The 18,623-nt window shown below is 41.4% G+C and overlaps 1 long non-coding RNA gene across 1 annotated transcript in view; it reads left to right on the top strand.

Annotated features, from left to right (window-relative positions):
* Nucleotides 1–18,623, top strand: part of LOC138851204 (uncharacterized) — a 28,271-nt gene that overhangs the window by 7,174 nt on the left and 2,474 nt on the right. The window contains exon 2 of the long non-coding RNA XR_011391054.1: nucleotides 3,378–3,427. This is a non-coding gene — a long non-coding RNA (uncharacterized lncRNA). The remainder of the gene's footprint in view (nucleotides 1–3,377; nucleotides 3,428–18,623) is intronic.

Raw genomic sequence — 18,623 nt, 5'->3', positions numbered from 1 at the left:
TGAGTCTTCAACTTCCAATTGTGACCCCTTATTTCTGTGTCCTATCTCTGGAACATTTTGTCTTTGTCCACCTTGTCTATTCCACGCAGCATTTTCTATGTCGTTATCATGTCTCCCCTGACCCTCCTGTCCTCCATTGTCGTCAGACCTATTTCCCTCAACCATTCTTCGTACGACATTCCCCTGAGCTCTGGAACTAGCCTTGTTGCAAGCCTTTGCACTTTCTCTAATTTCTTGACGTGTTTAACCAGGTGTGGGTTCCAAACTGGTACTGCGTACTCCAGTATGTGCCAGACGTACACAGTGTATAAAGTCTTGAACGATTCTTTACTGAGGTACCGGAACGCTATTCTCAAGTTTGTGTGTGTGTGTGTGTGTGTGTGTGTGTGTGTGTGTGTGTGTGTGTGTGTGTGTGTGTGTGTGTGTGTGTGTGAGGAGGTATAACGTGTACTCACCTAATTGTACTCGCCTAATTGTGGTTGCAGGGGTAGATACTCAGCTCCTGGCCCCCGCCTCTTTACTGACCGCTACTGGGTCCTCCCTCTCCCTGCTCCATGAGCTTTATCATACTTCGTCTTAAAACTGTGTGTGTGTGTGTGTGTGTGTGTGTGTGTGTGTGTGTGTGTGTGTGTGTGTGTGAGGAGGTATAACGTGTGTAGGTATAACGTCTGTGTGTTTGAGAAGGTGTAACGTGTTTTGATTAGGTATAGCGTGTGTGTGAGGAGGGACAACGCGTGTGTGTTTGAGGAGGTATAACGTGTATTTGGGAAAGGATAACGTGTGTTTGGGGAGGGATAGCGTGTGTGTGAGGAGGGACAACGCGTGTATGTGACGAGGGATAACGCGTGTGCCAGGAGGTATAGTGTGCGAGTGAGGAGGTATAACTGAGATACTGCCTGATGTAGGCTGAATGGTATACATAGACATATAATACATGGAATTGGAATACATGGACCTGGTATACATGTACGTGTAATACATGGACCTGGAATACATGGACCTGGTATACATGTACGTGTAATACATGGACCTGGAATACATGGACCTGGTATACATGGACCTGGAATGTATTGACCTGGAATACATTGACTTGTCATACATGGACGTGGAATACATGGACCTGGTATGCATGGACCTGGAATGCATGGATATGGAATACTTGGATAGGGGGTACATGGACCTGGAGTACATGGTCCTGGTATACTAGGACCTGGTATACATGGATCTGGAATATACGCGCCTGGAATACATGGACGTAGTATACATGGACCTGGAATACATGGCCCTTCTATACATGGATCTGGAATACATGGACAAAGAATAAGTGGACCTGTTATACATGGGCGTGGTATACATGAACTTGATATACATGGACCTGGAATACATGGACCTTGAATACATGGACCTGATATACATGGGCGTGGTATACATGGACCTGGAATACATGAACCTGAAATACATGGGCCTGTTATACATGGACTTGTTACACATGGGCGTGGTATACATGGACCTGGAATACATGGACCTGTTATATATTGATCTGGAATACTTTGTCCTGGAATACAAGGAGCTGGAATACAAGGAGCTGGAATACATGGATCTGGAATATGTGGACCTGGAATACATAGACCTATTATACATGGGCGTGGTATACATGGACCTGGAATGCATTGACCTGGTTTACATGGACCTGGAATACATGGACTTGGTATACATGAATCTGGAATACATGGACCTGGAATACATGAACCTGGTATACATGGATATGGAATACTTGGATAGGGAATACATGGACTTGGTATACATGGTCCTAGAATACATGGATCTTGAATACATGAACCTTGAATACATGGATCTTGAATAAATGGACCTGGCATACATGGACCTGGCATACATGGACCTGGTATACATGGATCTGGAATACAAGGATCTGGAATGCAAGGACCTGGAATGCAAGGACCTGGAATACAAGGACCTGGAATACACGGATCTCGAATACAGGGTCCTTGGAATACAAGGACCTGGAATACATGAGCCTGGAATACTTGGATCTGGAATACATGGCCTGGAATACATGGACCTGGTATACATGGACTTGGCATACATGGGCCTGGAATACATGGACCTGGTATGCATGGATATGGAATACATGGACCTGGAACACAAGGACTTGGAATAGATCTGGGACACAACGACCTGGAATACAAGGATCTGGAATATAAGGATCTGGTATACATGGATCTGGAATATATGGACCTGGATTACAAGGACCTGGAATCCAAGGACCTGGAACACATGGACCTGGTATACATGGATCTGTAATACATAAATCTGGAATACATGCACCTGGTATACATGGACCTGGAATACACGGACCTGGTATACATGGATCTGAAATACGCGGATCTGGTATACATGGATCTGGAATACATGTACCTGGAACACATGGACCTGGTATACATGGAGCTGGAATACATGATCCTGGAATACATTGACCTGGAATACATGGACCTGGTATACTATACATGGACCTGGTATACATGGATCTGGCATACATAGACCTTGAATACATGAAACTGGAATACATGGACCTGTTATGCACGGGTGTGGTATACATGGACGTGGTATACATGGACCTGGAAGACATGAACGTGGTATACATGCATCTGGAATACATGGACCTGTTATGCAATGGGCGTGGTATACATGGACCTAGAATACATGGAGCTGTTACACATGGGCGTGGTATACATGGACCTGAAATACATGAACCTGTATACATGGACCTGGAATACATGGGCGTGGAATACATGGATCTGGAATACAAAAACCTGGAATACATGGACCTGGTATACATGGACCTGGAATACATGGGCCTGGTATACATGAATCTGGAATACATGAACCTGGAATACCTGAACTTGGAATACCTGAACCTGGAATACAAGGACCTGGAATACATGGACCTGGTATTTATGGACCTGGAATACATGGACGTGGAATACAAGGACCTGGAATACAATGACCGGGAACACAATCTGGAATACATATACCTGGAATACATTTACCTGGAATACATGGACCTGGTACACATGGACCTGGAATACATGGACCTGGTACACATGGACCTGGAATACATGGACCTGGTACACATGGACCTGGAATACATGGACCTGGTACACATGGACCTGGAATACATGGACCTGGTACACATGGACCTGGAATACATGGACCTGGTATACATGGACCTGGGAGGTGTGTATTAACACGTACATTACATAGTGGAATACATGGACCTTTACATGGACCTACAGGTAGGTGAATACATGGACCTGGTCCTGGGAGGTGTGTATTAACACGTAGTGTTTACATTACAGGTAGGTGAAGCTTCACAGATCGTCCAGGGAGAGATGACAGGATCACTAAGGTAAGTTGATGTTTAAGTTGTAATGTTGAAGTTACCCCGGATATGTTAGGTAATGTTACGCCGAGATGCGGCTTTGTTAAATATATTGATTCATTCAAATATTACATTGCGATTAATAACTAAAACGAAAGTAATCAGCTTTATAATATTAAATATTCATTTTCATCTTTTTCTATTTTCATTATGTATATATTTATATGACGAATTATTTTGGTAAGGAAATGAATGTTTGACCATGGGTAACGACCAATTTGTTTGTGTGGCGTCACCTCTGTACTACCCACCTGACGTCAGGTGTGAGCGGTGTGGGTTAGGCAGTACTACACCTCTCTGTCTCGATAAGGTTCTCTTCACTTGTTTACTTTGAGATGTTATCCAGCAGTATAGTATTATTCTGTCAGTCTGTTGAAAGAAGAGTATTTGTGAAACTCTCACCAAGTAAAATCTCTTCAGTGTTTAAGAGATGTCAATTATTAAGGTTGGATCGTCTCTGGTTAGAGAGATCATGTAACTTTATCAGCTTCATATATAAATACCCATTAAGTCAAAATGATGGTAACTGTAAGAGGTATATAAGTTATAAGTCTGTCAAGTGTTATTTCTGTGTTATAAGTAAAGGTACCATTTTAAAATACCTCATAGAATGTTATGTTAATTACGTTATATTAAAAACAAATTTCAAAGTATAAACAATGCGACATTTTATTGTCAATGTTTCGCTCTTCTGGAGAGCGAAACGTTGCCATAATCAAATGTCATATTAGTTGCACTTGTGTTCTCTTACTTCAGATGTTTAAGTTAGGTGTTATCAGCGTAGATTCTTGTTACCAAAGAGCATCGGTTTGCGTACATCGTGTATACAGATGTTAAGGAAGAGTTGTTCATCTATTCTTTCTATCGTCCTGGAGGGTTGAAAGCCCCGCAGTTTGCCTTCCACTACTGACATAGTCATGTTTTCCAAGAATAACGTGTAAATAAATAAAAATCAACGAGTCAGGCATTTATACACAGGTCTTTTATGAAGGAACATTTCCTTTAGAAATCAATCCATCTATGGAAGTCTCCATGTCACTGTTTTGACCAGCACGACGTCAATTTCAATTTTAGTTACGTTATGGCTAGTTTATCATTAACTTGAAACATTACTAACGAATTTGTAATAAAACGATTGGAAAGAAACCACGGTACGAGTGGGATTTGAACCCATGGTGAGTGAATTTTATAATTTGCCGTGGGTTCAAAAGCCACCCGTACCATGGTTTGTTTATCTTGTATCCTAGACTGTGACTGCAGTCGGTCCTACTATTCCTGTCACACAGTATATTCTATCCCATCCCATTAACTTCTCGCATCCTGTAAGGAGAGAATATAGAAGTGCAGAACACTTCTCGTGTCCGAGAGGGATAAATTGAAAATCCTACCGTGGATACCCAAAACCGGTCTTTTTTCGTTTACATATGTGCTAATGATAGTTAAATGGATTAATTACGCACAATAAGTTGAGAATTATCACTTGTTCACTGATGGGCAGCACTTGACGGCTTCTCTTAGTGTTGGAACAACTGCCACTATCGTTACTTTTGGCGACATTATTAAGCAAAATTAAAGGTTATTTTTTGGGCCACGGTAAACAGCAGATTATTCAAAGAACAGAAAAGTGAATTCACAGATACGGTGTTTACTGCATTACCTTCCGTAAATTCAGTAGAGCGAGCAAGATCGCTAATGTTAATTCGTAGGGGTATCTGTTACGCAAAAATGTGGGATAGCTGGGGGCTTGAGCCTGGTCTAAGGGCAAAGGTAAAAGTTACTCACATCTCAAGCCCAAACCGTCCACCCCGGGCTATCCCAGTCAAGACAGAAAGCGCTAAACCAGTATGTGTTACTTCAAGGGGTTGGTTAACAGAGGGTTAGGCAAAAATCCCAATTAGGAAAATATATCTATTTAATCACCATAACATAACATAACAGAAAAACCTTAATTCTACACGCCCAAATGAGGGTACACACAGCTGGCTGGAGGTTTAGCCACCATAACACTAGGCTTCCGTCAGCGTCAGGCCGTCATTACACTACAAACCTCATTTCTTACTTCATTACTCATCCCACAGCACCCTGACCATGTCAGAGCCTGGGTGAACATACAGGTAAGCCATATGAAAGCCTATGGCTTGAGTTGGATAAACAAAATGAGTGTACAACTACAAACTTAACTTAAAATACACAGCATCTCCGACGCCAGCCTCTACACCACCATGCTAACGTCACGTGACTCCACCCCCAAACCACACTCCGCGTACCCAAACATCCTTGGAAAATAAATCATTAACTGTAATTATAAAGAAATTGTGTTAGAGTACTTTACAGTACCCCCAAATGCACATTATCAATTATAAAATTATTCCTTACAACTACAATATTCATATTATTATGGCACACTTCCCCACTATTTGTACAGTACGATGTCATGCAGAACCCTGCATAACACCCCCACCCCCAGACCATAGGTCTCACTCTGCTAGCGGGGTCCCTACGGACACCGCTAGGCAAAAAGAAAAAAAAAAGAAAAGCCCCACATTAAGGTCTGAGGCAACTGGCAAAATGATAACTGGGGAATGACCACCATACAATCACAGTCTTTTGGTACTACAAATATGCCATATTTACAAACTGAGGTACTAGATTGCAGACATATGAAACTCGTCGAACATAAAAGTGATCAAGTTCTATGCCCAACGAGCTCACAGTCACACTCTTAGACAGCTGTTTTAGGAAAAGGCACCATTACAACACAGCGCTGGCCAGGCGCTGGCGTTGATGCATTTTACCTAAATTACATCAAGCAAACTTATAAACAAGCAAGTAAACTTTGTACAAAAGTGCCCCTGAGGAATGCCGTTTTATGAAGTAACACCAAAGTTCAGTATGTTGCAAGGCAGACCAAACTGTAGGTGCCACCAAAAAAAACTTTTAAACAGTAAGTACATTTTCCAGGAGTTCAAAGAAAAGAAAAACAGATGTTACATGTTAAATTCTACTGAGAAAACAACATCACATTACCACTCCCATCTCACAGCAATCTTTAGTAAACAAAACTGGTTCCCCATGACACACCTCTGCGAGAATCAGGAGAGCACAGGAGAGGGGAAAATATCAGGCCCCTAAAAACAACGGGTGGATAGGCACATAAAACTTGTTGGTGGGACTGCGGCCGTAAAACCCTGGAGTCATCACTGAAGACCCCGAAAAGGTGGACCTCCCAGGCCGCAACCTACATGTCAATCCAAGGACCCTGGAGTCACCCCAGTGGTGATCCAAAAAGGAAAAATTGAAAAAGAGTCCTGGAGAACCAAAACACCTCGGATAAAAAGACATGACCCAAACAGTGGAGGGCATCACCGCCAGCCCCACATTCACTAAAACGTTAGGTCCAACAGTCCCTATACCAACATAAAACAGAGGCGAGGCATTCCAGCCAACACCTAAAAAACGTAGCATACCTTACCTAGGCATGGTCTTTGATGTGACTACCCCCCTAAATACACACACACTAGGGAATCCTGATACCTCCAGCTCCAGCTCAACCTGCCCTTCTCCTTTGGGTGGTCCAGAGTTCCATCTACTCGTCTACCACAAATCGCTGCAAAATAAGAATAGATAAGTGATCTATACACTACATAGTTGGAGAAACAAGGCCCACCTCGTAAGTCTCTGATTGTGGTTCCTCATTAAGTGAAGGAAACGTAAGGGATTATGGTCACTATACACAGTTATAGGGTGAACTGAGGAGGAGACATAAACCTCAAAATGTTGCACTGCTAACACTAAAGCAAGAGCCTCCTTTTCTATGGTGGCATAGTGCTGCTGGTGTTTCTTCAGTTTTGCCGAAAAGTAGCTGACTGGCAACAATTGTCCCTCCACTTCTTGCAGTAGTACAGCCCCAACACCAGTATCACTGGCATCTACTTGTAGAGAAAATGGCAATGTGAAATTAGGACTAGCCAGCACAGGAGCACTTGTAAGCAAAGCTTTTATATGTTCAAATGCCCTCTGACACTTCATATCCCACACAAATGTACACTTGGGGCTAGTCAGGTCAGTGAGTGGAGAGATCACCTTTGACAAATTTGGACAGAACTTTCTATAAAATGTTACCATGCCCACAAAACGCATAACCTCCTTCCGGGTCTTTGGTACAGGATAATTGTCTATAGCCTCCACCTAGGCATTCACTGGGGCCACCTTCCCCTGGCCAATAACATGTCCTAGAAAAGTTACCTGGGCTTGCCCGAAAACACTCTTTGCCAAATTAACTGTGAGCTGAGCACCAGCGAGCCTAGAGAAAAGCTCTCGAAGCTGCCTTACATGCTCTGACCAACAGCCGCTAAAAATAACCAGGTCATCAATATAACACCTCACGCCCTTTAGGCCACGTATAACCTCCTGCATTCTGCGTTGAAAACAGGAGGGTGCATTACGAAGCCCAAAGGGGAGAACTTTGTACTGAAAAAGCCCATCCGGCGTTACAAAAGCAGAGATGTCACTGGCACGTGGGGTTAAAGGTATCTGGTAACAACCCTTCAACAGGTCTAACTTACATATTTAGCTCCCCCACTGCATCAATGACATCATCCATTCTAGGAAGAGGAAAACAATCAGCCTTACTTATTAAATTAACCTTACGGTAGTCAGTGCACATCCTCATGATGCCATCTGGTTTGGGAACCATCAGACAGGGGGATGCCCACTCACTCTCGCTTGGTATTATTAAATCATTGTCAAGTAAAAATTTCACCTCCTTCTCCATACTTTTTCTCTTTTGTGGGTTCATTCTGTAAGGGAGCTGCCGAATTGGTTCAGCTTCCCTTACATCTATATCATGGGGCTTTAGCTTGCTTACACGAGGGATATCCCCAAACAAACCCTCAAAATTCCAGAGAAGCTGAACCATCTCAGCAACCCTCTCCTTACTAAGACCTAACATACATTGTGAAGGCTCTTTTAACAATGCCCTGTTACTAAGGTGTACATCTGTGGCCCCCTGCGCATCAGTGTCCACCCCTGGGTCACCTACTATATTTACACATGCCACACCTCTTTGGTGGTACCTTTTCAGCCTGTTTATATGTACCACCCGTTCAGACTTCCGTCGCCCAGGTGTGTGAATTCTGTAATTTTGATCCGTGACCTTTTCCACGACCTTGTACGGCCCACTGAACTTTGCTTTTAAGGCATTACCAGGCACCGGCTCCAATGCTAGTACCTCCTCTCCTACTTCAAAGGTACGAGGCACGGCCTTGCGGTCAAATTGTTTCTTCATCTTGGTTTGGCTGATGTGCAGTTTCGCAGCCGCCAGATGCTTCATGTGAGCCAAACGGTCTCTGAAAGCGAGAAAATCCTCCGAGGGGGCAGCTTCACAATCTTCACCAAGCCAGTAATCCTTCAAAATCATCAGTGGTCCCCTTACCTGGTGGCCATAGATCAGTTCGAAGGGACTATAGCGTAATGAATCCTGAGTGCTGTCCCTCACGGCAAATAAAAGGAGGGGGATACCCTCATCCCAGTCCTTCTGGTACTGGGCACAATAAGCCCGCAGCATAGTTTTGAGAGACTGGTGAAACCGCTCCACAACTCCTTGACTCTCTGGGTGATAGGCAGTGGAGGTCGTCATTTTAATATTAAACTCCCCCAAAACTGTGCGAAAATGTTTAGATGTAAAATTTGACCCCTGATCTGTTTGAATTTCCTTAGGGATCCCGACCTGCATAAAAAATTTCACCAGTGCTCTCAAGACTACGCGTGTGGTAATCTTACGTAGTGGAATGGCCTCCGGAAACCTGGTAGAGGAACAAATAATAGTAAGTAAGTACTGGTTTCCCATCTTGGTCCTGGGTAGCGGCCCCACACAATCCACCACCAGCCTGCTAAAAGGTTCTCCGGCGACTGTTATAGGGTTAAGAGGGGCAGGTTTAATTCCCTGATTAGGTTTTCCTATTCTTTGGCAAACTGGGCATGATTCTACATACTTACCCACTGATTCCCATACCTGGGGCCAGTAAAAATGTTTAGAAATCTTGCCCATAGTCTTTTTAACACCTAAATGTCCTCCCATGGGAACATCGTGGGCCAAACACAAAACCTGATATCTAAATGGTTCCAGCACCACCACTTGGTAGAGTGCCTGCCGTGCTCCATCATTAGATGTCGCATCCGATAAGGTCTTTCGCATTAAAATACCATCTGCAAAAAAAAAACATTTAGTTGAGAGGCCTCTTCCTCGGTAACAGCAGATGACCGAATAGCTTGTAGGGTGTCGTCACACCCCTGGGCCTCGATCAGCTGTTCACGAGTAGGAGTCGCCCCCCCCCTATACCAGCTCCAAGACCCCCACTCAAACAGGGTCTTGCCTGGGATGGTTCATCACAACCCCGAGCCAACTGCAGGCTAGGCTCGAGGAATAGATTTCCCAAACCCAAATCATCCCCAGGATCTAACGAGTCACAGCGAGAGACTGCCCTCTTCTCTTTTGACATTTTCCTGGTTACTGCACACAACGGAAATAACTCGGGCAATGTAGCCCTAGCTTTTTCCTCCCAACTCTGTGAGGCTGGGTCCCTCCAAACCAGAGGTTCCTCACTTTCAAGACAACCCATGACATTATTGCCTAAGAGTAGGTCAACCCCTGCACAAGGTATATCCTCTGTGATACCTACAGCTAAGTAACCACACTGGTATGCAGACTCCACCCATAACCTGTGCACTGGAGTCTTGACAGGGCATCCTGTAATTCCTTTGAGCAAAACGTCCAACCCAGTGTATGTGTCATCCGACACTGGCAGTATGCCCCTACGAAGCAAAGTGTATGTGCTACCAGTGTCCCTCAAAGACATAACACCTGTTACCCTACCTTCATTTTGGTGTAAGGCCACGGTGGACTTGCTTGTAAAGACCTTCATCCGAGGGTCCAAACCTGCTGAGTTACCTGACATACCCGGAGGTGGTGCTTCAATATTAGCTACCGTGTGGGTACCTGGTGTATCTACCTTAGAAACTCCAGCAAGCGCCTGATCTCTACGCATCTTCTTGCAATACGGCTGCAGATGGCCCTGTTTATGACAATAAGTACAGTAATATGGTTTAAAGGCCCCCTGCCCGTTTGACCTAGGTTGGATCCCTTGGTTCTGGGGAACTGGGCTCGTCCCACCTGTTCCTTGTAGTCCTGGACCTGTGACAGCTGACTTAAAACCTCCTCGAGTGGATACTGGAAAATTAGGGTTATTAAAACTCTTGTGGTTATTAGGCTGATAAATGGGTGGCTTAAACTTCTGAAAGTTCTTATTCCTATTTGTGGGTGGAGAAAACTTACCATTATTAGTATGTGGGGTGTGGTAACTACTACCAAATTTTTGGTTAGCTAAAAATCTGTCACCCAGCTCTAAAGCATTATTAAAATCATCAAGATCCTTCTCCTCAAGATATGCCTTAAGGTCAGGAGGAACATTTCTCAAAAGATCCTCTAACAAAATTAAGGTAATTACACCTTCATAATTGCCTACCACCCCCTTTGAGCGACACCACCTATTTAGAAGTGACATCTTCTCCTTACCATATTCCACCAAAGACTGCCCTGACTGAAACTTTAGTCCTCTGAATTTCTGCCTGTACCTTTCCGGCAACATTTGATAAGCCAGTAAAACTACCTCTTTTAGCTTATAATAATCAGAAAAGGCAGATCCTTCTAAAGAACTAATAGCCTGTAACCCTTTACCAACTAATTGGGTTCTTGCTAATGTCGCCCATTCCTTTTCCGGCCAACCTTGGGATTTGGCCGTACTTTCAAATAACAGAAAAAACTGGTCTGGGTCTTTCTCTAGGAATTTGGGCACAAATTTTATGGCTTTATCCAAATGAAAAACATCTACCCTTGTGTCTGTGTCTGGGTGAGAAGCAAGCTGCCTCTCTTTAGCTCTTTCTTGAGCCCTAAGCTCCTCTAAGGCTCTCTGTTCCTGGATCTTTGTACGCTCAATCCTTAACCGTTCCTTTTCTTCTGCAACTAGGGTTAATTTCATTTATAAAATTACTACTTCCTTATCCAGGTCCCTATCATGGGGATTTGATTCAATGTCACCTTCCAAATGCATGTCATCCACAGAATTTTCACCAGTGTCAGCCATTTTGGGAAATAATAGCACCAAATCTTACTACCAGCCACAGAACTTACTGATATAAAATAATAAAGCACACAGCAAGGTACATATACTGAAGTAGTATATTCACAAGGAGTTGTCATGTGACTCCCTCAAATTAAACAGGATTGCACACAAAAAGAAAATCCTGGCAGAAAAAAAAATAAGAGCTACTGCACTTGCAAAGGTAAATTATTTCCAGAAATTTAGGTGAGCATAACCCCCTAAAAATCAGCAAGATTGTACCTGCAAGGGTAAATTATGCACAAAATATCAAGTATTAATAACACCCTAAAAATCAACAATATGGTACAGAAAGGTAAATGATTTATAGAGTATTAATTAATAATAACACCCTAAAACCAGCAATATTATACAGAAAGGTAAATTATTCACAGGGTATTAATTAATAATAACACCCTAAAAACCAGCAATATTACAAACAAAGGTAAATTATTCACAGGGTATTAATTAGTTTGAGTGTTATAGTGAATATTACAAACAAAGCTTCCTCTGACCAACCCAGTAAAGAATGATTATTGACTTTCCAGGTTGCAAACTTGAATTACCACAAAAATTTGATAATTCTCCCATATACAGGCCCCCATGTTACGCAAAAATGTGGGATAGCTGGGGGCTTGAGCCTGGTCTAAGGGCAAAGGTAAAAGTTACTCACATCTCAAGCCCAAACCGTCCACCCCGGGCTATCCCAGTCAAGACAGAAAGCGCTAAACCAGTATGTGTTACTTCAAGGGGTTGGTTAACAGAGGGTTAGGCAAAAATCCCAATTAGGAAAATATATCTATTTAATCACCATAACATAACATAACAGAAAAACCTTAATTCTACACGCCCAAATGAGGGTACACACAGCTGGCTGGAGGTTCAGCCACCATAACACTAGGCTTCCGTCAGCGTCAGGCCGTCATTACACTACAAACCTCATTTCTTACTTCATCACTCATCCCACAGCACCCTGACCATGTCAGAGCCTGGGTGAACATACAGGTAAGCCATATGAAAGCCTATGGCTTGAGTTGGATAAACAAAATGAGTGTACAACTACAAACTTAACTTAAATACACAGCATCTCCGACGCCAGCCTCTACACCACCATGCTAACGTCACGTGACTCCACCCCCAAACCACACTCCGCGTACCCAAACATCCTTGGAAAATAAATCATTAACTGTAATTATAAAGAAATTGTGTTAGAGTACTTTACAGTACCCCCAAATGCACATTATCAATTATAAAATTATTCCTTACAACTACAATATTCATATTATTATGGCACACTTCCCCACTATTTGTACAGTACGATGTCATGCAGAACCCTGCATAACAGTATCTTTATTGCAAAACGTTTCGCTTACACAGTAAACTTCTTCAGTTGAATACAGAGGAAGCAGCAGAATAGATAGGAAGAGCAAATAAGGGGGGTACAGGAGGAGCAAATTAGGGGGTGCTACAGAAATGAAAGGAACAAATATATATATATATATATATATATATATATATATATATATATATATATATATATATATATATATATATATATATATATATATATATATATATATATATATGAACACTGATCTCTGGCTGAAGGAGACTCGAACCTACGGACCTTGGAACAAGGTACTCAGTGCTATACCATTCTCACCACAGTGGACCAATACCTTGGCGTCCAGCTTGCGCTAGACAATAACAGAGAAGACCAGTACAGTAAAATAACACAGACATACAGTTCACACAGAAGACCAGTGCACTACAATAACTCGGAAGACCAGTCACAGTACAGTACAATAACACAGAAGACCAGTATAACACAGAAGACCAGTACACAATAACACAGAACCAGTACAATAACACAGTACAGTACAATAACACAGACGACCAGTACAGTAGTAACAGAAGACCAGTACAGTACAATACAATAACACAGAAGACCATTACAGAACAATAACACATACAGTACAATAACACAGACACAGAAGACCAGTACAGTACAATAACACAGAAGACCAGTACAGTACAATAACACAGAAGACTAGTACAGTACAATAACACAGAAGACCAGTACAGTACAATAACACAGACCAGTACAGTAATAACAATACAGTACGGAAATATAAACACATATGCAGTATAATGTGATCCTTTATTGACTACGTTTCGCCCACACAGTGGGCTTTTTCAAGTCACAAACGGTTCTGTTTGTGACTTGAAAAAGCCCACTGTGTGGGCGAAACGTAGTCAATAAAGGATCACATTATACTGCATATGTGTTAATATTTCCATTGTGTCGGTATTTTATACCATTTATTTCCACAGTACAATAGCACTGAAGACCAGTACAGTACAATAGCACTGAAGACCAGTACAGTACAATAGCACTGAAGACCAGTACAGTACAATAGCACTGAAATGACCACACCTAACTATGACCATACCTAACTATGACCTCACCTAACTATGACCTCACCTAACTATGACCTCACCTAACTATGACCACACATGGGGAAATGAGAAAGGGAGTTCATCTGAGGGGACACAGATGGACTTCTGGAGACACGGAGCTAGGAGACTCGCACACACGCACTCACCTATGACCTCACGCGGATATGACCTTACCTATGACCACACCTGACGATGACCACACCTCACTATGACCTCACCTGACTATGACTACATCTGTAATTAAATAAATAACAAAAAGGCACAATACCGTGACTGGAACGATACACAAATAACCCGCACATAAAAGAGAGAAGCTTACGACGACGTTTCGGTCCGACTTGGACCATTGACAAAGTCACACTAACAGAGGTGGAGCAGGACGGCTATATATAGGCAGGAAGAGGTGGAGGTAGTAGTAGTAGTAGTAGTACAAGAATTGTATATAATACCGACAGGATGAAATGACACATGCACAACACCCGGGCATCCCCACCGTAGACGCTTCGCCATCCAGCCAGCCACTGGATGGCGAAACGTCCACAACAAAGACAACCAGACGCCGCACATGTGTCTTAATTTCATCAGTAGTTGTAGTAGAAGAAGAAGAGGTAGTAGTAGTGGTAGTGGTAGAAGTGGGAAATAAGGATGACGAGCCAGTCAAATACAAAGGAAGGGGAGCACTGCAAGAGAGCTAGATACCCACAGAGGGAGAGCAAGCGCACAGAGGTGCGTGAAAGGGGAAGTGGTGAAATAAAATAAATGAAGAAGGAACAGAAACACGAAACATCTATAATGACTCCTGACTATGACCACTCCTGACTGCGACCACACCTGACTAGACCAGCTAGAAAAGACCAAGTTTGCAACCAGCAAGATCAACAGAAAGGGCCAAAAGCTACAAAATGCAGAACCTGGGGAAGCACCAAGAAAATAGAAGTGGGGAGTGTGGAAAGGTTGACATCCGGGGGCCCACGAATGGAGACCTGGAAACATGAACCAGAAGCAGAGAGAAGGCAAGGGAAAGAGGGGCGTACCTTGGGAAGTGGAAAGGGAGGCAACATTAAAAACTAACCACTGGCCTCCACATGGCAGGGTCTGGTAACTAAGATATAACTAACTCTTAGGCTGACAGTGGTCGCAAATTAATAATTAACAGTTAATAATGTTTCCCGAAAACACGAGAAATAGCTGTGATAAAGTCTAAGAGGCCACAAATCACAGTAATCTAAGAGGCAAGGCTGAGTCTCAACACCTACAAATACAATTCAGTTCAGTGATAACGATAACATGATTATTGTGTAGTTAACAGGGTGAGAGTTATTGTGTAGTTAACAGGGTGAGAGCTTAGGTGGTCAAAAGCAGCCAGTGCGGTGATGGTGTCTCCTGAAATGGTAAATTATATTTTCTACCTGATTTTTTGAGTATATTGATATTGATATAAATGAAGATGTGAAGAAGATAATAAGAGAGAAAGAGAAACTTATTTATTTACTAAATTATTATTTCTGGTTTCATATGGTAAAGAGCAGCCGGTGTATTTGACTTGTTTCCACATTCTTAGATCTCTCACAAGCGTTTTATTGTAAATATTGTCAAATATTTACAATAAAATGATAGTTACTGTAACCAAAGTGACTCCAGTCACTATAACTTTCACTGTAACAGGCATTATAACTTTCACTGTAACAGGCATTATAACTTTCACTGTAACAGGCATTATAACTTTCACTGTAACAGGCATTATAACTTTCACTGTAACAGGCATTATAACTTTCAGTGCTGAAAGGAAACTTCTGAAACTGCCGTAGCTACAGAAGAATTTTACCGTAATTATTTCTGAACATTTTTTAGCATCTTCTCATTTATCAAGAGGAGCTTGAGTGTCACATTTTGCCTCTGATAAAGTTCCAAACAACCAGACATAGTGCCAGAAACTACTGTAAAATATCTTAAGTAAATTAACCTACCGAAATGCAGGTAGTTTGGTCTTTGACTTTAGTAATTAAATAATTTTATTTCCTTTATGTCTCTGTAATTATATTCCTAGAAATTAATGGAAATTATCTACAAAATATTAGATAAAAGAACACAGATATGACTGATGTGTTCTTTTACCTAATATGTTGTAGATAATCCTATTATTATTACATTAGTTATATCTGTATTCTTTTATCTAACAATTATATTCTTCAGTATAATACCATATTATAACAGGCAATGAGAGGAATTATACACCATATTATAACAGGCAATGAGAGGAATTATACACCATATTATAACAGGCAATGAGAGGAATTATACACCATATTATAACAGGCAATGAGAGGAATTATACACCATATTATAACAGGCAATGAGAGGAATTATACACCATATTATAACAGGCAATGAGAGGAATTATACACCATATTATAACAGGCAATGAGAGGAATTATACACCATATTATAACAGGCAATGAGAGGAATTATACACCATATTATAACAGGCAATGAGAGGAATTATACACCATATTATAACAGGCAATGAGAGGAATTATACACCATATTATAACAGGCAATGAGAGGAATTATACACCATATTATAACAGGCAATGAGAGGAATTATACACCATATTATAACAGGCAATGAGAGGAATTATACACCATATTATAACAGGCAATGAGAGGAATTATACACCATATAATAACAGGCAATGAGAGAGGAATTATACACCATATAATAACAGGCAATGAGAGAGGAATTATACACCATATAATAACAGGCAATGAGAGGAATTATACACCATATTATAACAGGCAATGAGAGGAATTATACACCATATTATAACAGGCAATGAGAGGAATTATACACCATATTATAACAGGCAATGAGAGGAATTATACACCATATTATAACAGGCAATGAGAGGAATTATACACCATATTATAGTAGGCAATGAGAGGAATTATACACCATATTATAGTAGGCAATGAGAGGAATTATACACCATATTATAGTAGGCAATGAGAGGAATTATACACCATATTATAGTAGGCAATGAGAGGAATTATACACCATATTATAGTAGGCAATGAGAGGAATTATACACCATATTATAGTAGGCAATGAGAGGAATTATACACCATATTATAGTAGGCAATGAGAGGAATTATACACCATATTATAACAGGCAATGAGAGGAATTATACACCATATTATAGTAGGCAATGAGAGGAATTATACACCATATTATAGTAGGCAATGAGAGGAATTATACACCATATTATAGTAGGCAATGAGAGGAATTATACATATATTAAAGTAGGCAGTGAGAGGAATTATACATCATATTATAGTAGGCAATGAGAGGAATTATACACCATATTATAGTAGGCAATGAGAGGAATTATACACCATATTATAGTAGGCAATGAGAGGAATTATACACCATATTATAGTAGGCAATGAGAGGAATTATACATCATATTATAGTAGGCAATGAGAGGAATTATACACCATATTATAGTAGGCAATGAGAGGAATTATACACCATATTATAGTAGGCAATGAGAGGAATTATACAATGAGAGGCAATGAGAGGAATTATACACCATATTATAGTAGGCAATGAGAGGAGGCAATGAGAGGAATTATACACCATATTATAGTAGGCAATGAGAGGAATTATACACCATATTATAGTAGGCAATGAGAGGAATTATACAATGAGAGGAATTATACATATTATAGTAGGCAATGAGAGGAATTATACACCATATTATAGTAGGCAATGAGAGGAATTATACATCATATTATATTAGGCAATGAGAGGAATTATACGCCATATTATAGTAGGCAATGAGAGGAATTATACACATATTATAGTAGGCAATGAGAGGAATTATACACCATATTATAGTAGGCAATGAGAGGAATTATACATCATATTATATTAGGCAATGAGAGGAATTATACGCCATATTAGAGTAGGCAATGAGAGGAATTATACACATATTAGAGTAGGCAATGAGAGGAATTATACACATATTAGAGTAGGCAATGAGAGGAATTATACACCTGTTCCATCTTCCGATTTGACGTGTTTCTCCTTTTACTGTTTACAAAATGGTCATCTTCGTTTCATCTCTTCCTCTCTCCTCTTCCTCTTTCTCATCCTCGCACTGTGACATTCTCCTTTTCCCTTATTTTCCAGCACTTCCCGTCGCCTTTCTCACACACTCCCTCGCATGCCTTTTCACACCTTCACATACTTTCTCTCACACTCCCTCACATAAGAACATAAGAATGAATGAACACTGCAACAGGCCTACTGATCCATGCGGAGCAGGTGCATGTCCCCCCACCGGATTAGACCAATGACCCGCCCCCGGATTAGCCCAATGACCCATCCAGTCTGATCATCTCCACTCAAGGATGGAGCACTGTACCAGACCCTGCAGCACAAGCTAGCCAGGTCCAACTCACACCCACCCACACCCACTCATGTATTTATCTACCTATTTTTAAAACTACACAACGTTTTAGCCTGAATAACTCCTGTACTCAG

The sequence above is a fragment of the Cherax quadricarinatus genome, unplaced genomic scaffold (assembly GCF_038502225.1).
Source record: "Cherax quadricarinatus isolate ZL_2023a unplaced genomic scaffold, ASM3850222v1 Contig91, whole genome shotgun sequence".
NCBI lineage: Eukaryota > Metazoa > Arthropoda > Malacostraca > Decapoda > Parastacidae > Cherax > Cherax quadricarinatus.
Note: the sequence above shows the minus strand (reverse complement) of the source record. Positions and strands in the feature narration are given on the sequence as shown.